Raw genomic sequence first — 7,500 nt, 5'->3', positions numbered from 1 at the left:
TCGGAGTTTTATCATGATTACCGAATAATTGTCACATTATATTTACAGATAATGCCTCTATTTACATATATCGAGGTCTCTTTCATTCTTTTGTTGTCTTACCATTACGATCAATATATATATATATATATATATATATATATATATATATATATATATATATATATATATATATATATATATATATATATATATATATATTATATATATATATATATATATATATATATATATATATATAAAACAGACAAACAGAAATTGCTATATATATATATATATATATATATATATATATATATAGCAATTTCTGTCTGTCTGTTCGTCCATCTGTTACCACCTTAGTGCCTAAACCACCGAATTCATATTCACGAAACCTTGCATACATGTGACACTAACATCCAGTTCAATAATAGGCGAATTGGATTTCAATAAAAATCTAGAATGAGTCCCACTAGGTTGTGGGCGAATTATATGATAAAATGAGAAAGTTGCAACAAGTATAAGTCTGAGGTAGTAATTGAGGGAAAGGTAGTAACAGAGAGAGGGTGACTTACAACAGTGAAGGCGAAAATGGGATGATAACGTTAATAAAGCTGTCGTATACACGCGACGCTGCATACATACTTTCGTAAATACAGATACAACACACACACATACTTACATACATACATATGTCTACTATATACCATTTTAAACTCGTTATTACCTGTGTATACGTTTGTAAAGGTGTGTGTGTGACGTCCTATAACTGTCTGCCTCTCTACTTTTGTAGGGTCTTCCCTGTTGCTGTCAAATATTGTGAGATTTTAAAATTACGTCAAAATGTTCAAATTTGGTATTCTTTTATCCTTTTACTTGTTTTAGTCATTTGACTGCGGCCATGCTGGAGCACCACCTTTAGTCGAACAAATCGACCCCAGAACTTATTTTTTGTAAGACTAGTACTTATTCTATCGGTCTCTTTTGCCAAACCGCTACGTTACAGGGATGAAAACACACCAACATCGGTTGTCAAGCGATGGTGGGGGAGGGGACAGATACAGACACAAAATATGCACACACACAGACATATATACGACGGGCTTCTTTCAGTTTCCGTCTACTAAATCCACTAACAAGTCTTTGGTCGACCCAAGGTTATAGTAGAAGACAGTTGGCCAAGGTTCCACGCAGTGGGACTGAACCCGGAACCATGTGGCTGAGAAGCAAACTTCTTACTTCACATCCACTCCTGCACCTACTGACATAATTTCCCCCTTTAAATCTGATTTTGTTATTTATTCGTTCCGGATCTTTTCTTTTTGAAAGCCAGATTTTTCTAGTTAACTAAATAATTTGAAACTTCGTATACTGGTAGAATGTGTCAAAAGAAAACAATAATTTCAACTAGTTTTTTTGACAAAAATGTATTTTATAAGTTTAAACGTAGTTTAAATCTGCGAATTTTAACCAATCGTATTCTCTGTATTCAGTTGAAATTATTTGCCCCGTCTAAACATATTGTTACTGTGACGTAAACAGCACACACGTACTGTTTACTTTGGATGAATAATAAACACATATTCAGTGTTTTTGTATAGGCTTCGGGTGTTTTCTCTATACAATGTATATATTTACTATAAACTTGTGCACACGCTTTGATTCTTCAGTTTGACACACGCCTTGAACCGGTTATTTGGCTTGTATGCACCCACATACACACACGTACCCATCCACACGCATACTCGCACATAATCAGGGCACCTCTGCGTTTTCGCTCGTCGATGTGCTAGGAATAACACCCAAATCCCCATAAAACCATATACCACTGGGTTAAAGGAAGGGTACATTGGCTAATATAATCATAGATGCTATATCTGAAAAAAAAAGGGGAGGGCGCAAAAATACGGGTTGGTCATAGTTGGAACCTTTTGATCCTCAACCGGGTTTATCAGGATGACCTGAGTTAAATAGCAATAACAATATATTTGTAATATTGATTATAGACACAAAGCATATATTTTGGGGTGAGTGGAGGGTATAATCATTTATATCGATCTCCAATACTTGATCGATGTATTTTCTCGACCGTGGAAGAACAGACGGCTTGTTTTGAATTTCGGTGAGGGTTGAAACCCGAACGTATAGGACCGTATCCCTAAACATTCTAACAGTCCTTTACCAAGCCCTTGTCAGCATGTAATATCATCTGATCCACATTATCTCTCTATTATTTGTCCACGCGTAAAAATATATCATCAAGGTGACATAGTTAAACTTCGACGAAAAATATAATGTAAAGCTGGCACAGTTTCAATTCTCCTGTAGCAAGCGGATTATAAGTGGATAAATCAGTGTATTGGCTTTAGAATAACCCTCTTTAGCCCTTAATTATATGATGTTTATACTTCAACCGTAACGGTTTTTTTTAATATACTGCCCACGCTTCCTGATGGATTCCTTTTCTGTAGAGAAAGGGACTTCATCCTATATTGTTAGTATATATATATATATATATATATATATATATATATATATATATATATATATATATATATATATATATATATATATATATATTATATATATATAATATATATATATATTATATATATATATATATATATATATATATATATATATATACATATATATATTACCTATTTCTTTATTACTCACAAGGGGCTAAACATAGAGGGGACAAACAACGACAGACATAGGTATTAAGTCGATTACATCGACCCCAGTGCGTAACTGGTACTTAATTTATCGACCCCGAAAGGATGAAAGGCAAAGTCGACCTCGGCGGAATTTGAACTCACAACGTAACGACAGACGAAATACCGCTAAGCATTTCGCCCGGCGCGCTAACGTTTCTGCCAGCTCGCCGCCTAAATATATATATTACCAATGCACGTCTCTCCCGTCCGTTTCGACGTATGAGTGTTTGAAGGAAGGGACTTTAAGTTAAAGACAGTAACAGAAAGAAAGAAAAAAGAAATAAAAAAACACACACACTAAGAAGTTGCATCTATTTGCGATGGATGCTATAAAGTCGCAATGGGGACATTGAATGATTTTTCTTTTTGCCTGGGATTGGATAACTGTGTCTGTTGATTGCAGGATATAATTCTTTTATTGTTCTTTTCTCTTCAAATCAAATTATCTTGATGAATCCATGACACATGTTACGCCATGAAGATCGATCAAGGCAATAACTTACTCAAGATGTCAAATTAAGCTGTAGAGATTTTAGTGATTGCCTCAATTTATCCTTATACCTAAGGACAGGTCTTCCTTTACCGCGGTATCCCTCTACTTGTTGGCTATACAAAAGAAATACGATCGTCTTTCATTCGAAGAATATGTCCTACTCATCTATACGGAACTATCAGCAGCATGCTTTTGATGCTGGAGATATCACATTTTTCGAAGATTTTGGCATTGGATATCTTGCCATTTTATGTGGTATATGTTGCACAGACAGCACACGTGGAAGGTTTTAAGTTTCTTCATATGTCTGTAGTAAGGAGTCCATACTTCTACCCCATACATAAATGCTCAAAATACAAAATTCGTACACACTCATTTTAGTTTTCACACTGACATCGCATTCATCCCACAAAGACTGGGCAAGCCTTCCAAAAGCGCTTGTAGCTTTAGCTATTCTAACATTGATTTCGTAGTCAAGAATACTCTTAAAAGCTTACTGTACTTCCAAGACCTGACCCATTTGAGTGGCTTCTTGTTTATCACTACGTTCGAGTCTTGAGTATGTCCTGTCCCAGGCCTTGGTTGGAATAACCAACTTTAACCTTCTTGATGTTGGTAGTCAACCCAAATGCACGAGCAGCTGCCGCAACAAACCTACCGACCGTTTCCTGAATTCCCTCAAATGCGTGAGAAATCATCAGAAAACAGAAAGTGACGCAGGATCTCTTCCTTGGTCTTTTCCTTTGATCTTCTGAAACTTTGCCCTTTCAGGTTTAACAGACCTTCTTCTTTTGTGCGAAACTGGAAATTTACACCTTTTATGGTAATCCCTGAAAGTATGTTGGAGCATCATCAAGAAGAATACGGAAAACAGTACAGGGGCCAAACCTCATCCCCGTTTGGTTCCAGTGGCAGCAGAATATGCCTCTGAACTACTAGATATCACTGTTGTCATCTTTCCTTTGTACAGAGATACTATCAACCTTACCATTTTATCAGTAAGTCTAGCTTCACGATTTACTGCATCAAAGGTCTTGGTCAAGTCGACAAAGACCGTGTACAAGGCAGCGTATATAATCCAAAGTGTACAGTATTAAATATCCATCACGGCTGATCTTACCAATCGGTTTCGCACTAGGGGTACAACGGAATGTTAGGTTTAACAATCCGACTATATAACCCCACGCTCATCAGAGGTAGCCGAAAAGGAATGGAATATGGCGACTCTCTTCTTAGGATATTCAACAAAAATATCTTAAATCCATCGGAAATATATATATATATATATATTATATATATATATATATATATAATACAAATAAGAAAATGGAGAAACAAATTCAGTTTGTTCACCAACTTACGGATATTATAATGTTATATTATTTATTCATTTTGCAAATGAGAACATCAAAAGTATACAAAATATTATATAAATTAATAGATAATATAATAATACAAATACAGATTTTAAAAGTCATATTATAAAATACTGAAATCCATAAACTACTTCTTACAGCTGTTTCAGCCTATGGTCAAAAGTGAATCCAACTTACATTGCCTATAGATGTCAATATATTAGGGTTGTAGGCATTGAAAAAATATAATACTTATATGTTAAAAGAACCCCAACAGTATATTGGATAATTGATATCCCATAGTGGATTACTTCCATAACCCCTATCTTACTTTGTACTATATATATATATTATTGAAGTTAAACCAAGTATTGATATTACGAAAGCATTTAGTACGTACGTTTTAAATCTTTACGTAATAAGATAATAGGGAATTTATCCCTTTCATAAGATTTTCTTCAGGTAATTCATTTCAATGTGACTTGATGCCAGTACAAATTAGCCTATCCCGATTCCTTTTACGTGAGTATGGTAACAAGGATTTGGAGCAGTCTGTTTTATTTGACTCGAGTCTTCTGTGGCACATGGCTCAGTGGTTACAATATTCAGTTTAAGGTGTCATGGTTCGATTCCCGGCGGCACGTTGTGCTCTTGAGCAAGACTCTTTATTTTATGTTGCTCCAGTGCATGCAAATGGAAAAAAAATGAGTAGTATCTGTGATTGAACGAGCCAACCTTGTCGCATTCTATTTCACACTGAATCTCCCTGAAAACTACGTTATGGGTACGTGTGTCTGTGGAGTACTCGGCCATTTTGTATGTTAATTTGTTAATTTCACGAGCAATCTGTTCCGTTGATCGTGTCAACTGGAACAGTCGTCGTCGTAACCGACGGAGAGCCAGCTTTATACATTTATAGTGAGTCAGCGCACGAAGCGACACGAATCGAAGTGGGGCTGGCAGAAACGTTAGCGCGCCGGGCGAAATGCATAGCCGTATTCGTCTGCCGTTACGTTGTGAGTTCAAATTCCGCCGAGGTCGACTTTACCTTTCATCCTTTCGGGGTCGATAAATTAAGTACCAGTTACGCACTGGGGTCGATGTAATCGACTTAATACCTATGTCTGTCGTTGTTTGTCCCCTCTATGTTTAGCCCCTTGTGGGTAATTAAGAAATAGGTTTAGGACGAAGAGGAACGGGGTGGGTGCGATAATGTTTTGCTGATAATGTGAATCGAGTGGTTGTGTGTTTTGTTGAATACGAGATTCGGTTGACCCCATTGGAGAATGTTTTCGAGGTCACAGCGTATGGAGGTCGTGTAGGCATACGGTGGCGGATACGTGTGTGTGTAGAGGGCTAATGAGGGGTGGAGAGAAGGAGTTTATTATCTCCACTGGAGGAGTGGAGGGTGTTGGCGGTCAAAGCAAGTAGGTTATTGACACACATACAAACACGCTTACATGTGTCTGTGTGTGTGAACGACTTCGTTTTATCTTCTACTTGTTTCACCCATTGGACTGTGGCCACGCTGGAGATCTCAGTTCTTGTTTTAAAGTTTAGTAGTTACTTATTCTATCGATGACTCGGGTCGAACCGCTAAGTTACGCAGATGTAAACAAACCAAAACAGTGATAGAACAGAAAAAAACTAAAACAAGGACATACAAATAGACATATACATACGTATATAAATAAAACTGGCTGGGGGCTGTTCGACACTCACCCCCCCGCTCACCGCCACAAAAACCGAGCTTTAGGAAATTTTTTTTTCTCAGCGGATTCCTAGGTTTTCAAAATTTTAAATTCCTCTCCCTACCCCAAATTTTAAATTTTAAACTTTTTTCGAATTTTATTTTAAATCTACGTGGTAAAATACGGAGATTAACAGTATGGCTAACAAAGAATTGATTTCAGATTTTATATGAAAAACTTCAAATTTGATCCCTACACAAAAAAGGGTGCGCGTGCGCAACAATCTGTACAGCTCCCCGAAAATGAACGGCTGAAACAAGTGAAACAGCATGATTTATATACCCTGGGTGGATCAATTTTGGAAGTATGTTTTTTGTAGACGTATGACGGAGAATTATTTAATATCGTGTTTGCTTCTCTCCGTATTTTCCCACGTAGATTGAAAAAAAAAAATTTCGAAAAAAGTTTTAAATTAAAAAAAGTTGGGTTGGGAGTGGGGTGGGGGTTAAATTCAAAATTTTGAAAATGTGATTTTTTTGCATATTCGGAATGTCCGTCATCGGAAACGTAGGAATCCGCTGAGAAAATAAAAAAATCCGAAAGCTCGGGGTTTTGGGAGGCGGGTGGGGTGGGGAGAGGCGGGTGGTGTGGGGGGAGGTGACTGTCGTCCAGCGTCACCTATAACTGTCCGGGGAGGTTTCTCTTGCCAGAAAATGAACACTCTCGTATATACCTATTTCTTTACTACCCACAAGCGGCTAAACACAGAGGGGACGAACAAGGAGAGACAAACGGATTAAGTCGATTATATCGACCCCAGTACGCAACTGGTACTTAATTTATCGACCCCGAAAGGATGAAAGGCAAAGTCGACCTCGGCGGAATTTGAACTCAGACCGTAGCGGCAGACGAAACGTATATACCAACTACAGAATGGTTGCATTAATTGTAGACCATTATATCAGTAAACTGCCAAACAGGGAACATTAACGAATGGTTTCGTTAAAAGATAATGTTTTTCAAAACGGAAAAATAATTAAACGTTTGTCAGACATGGATGGCTGGAAATGTATCGCTTCGATTCCTTTATTCGAGGTTTAAAAAAAGAAATCCGTTAAACAGTTTACAAAATCTGTTTGTTGTAAAGCAGAAATAAGTTTGCGTTTAGTCCCTGTAGAGTTATTTCCCTTAGACCGCCTTTTAAGATAGTTTCCATCATCGCGGGTTGCTTTGAAATGGAAACTGTCTTTCATTTAGTTGTA

This window comes from Octopus sinensis, unplaced genomic scaffold (assembly GCF_006345805.1).
Source record: "Octopus sinensis unplaced genomic scaffold, ASM634580v1 Contig07123, whole genome shotgun sequence".
Lineage (NCBI taxonomy): Eukaryota > Metazoa > Mollusca > Cephalopoda > Octopoda > Octopodidae > Octopus > Octopus sinensis.
The sequence above is the reverse complement of the archived record's forward strand: the minus strand, read 5'-3'. Positions refer to the sequence as shown.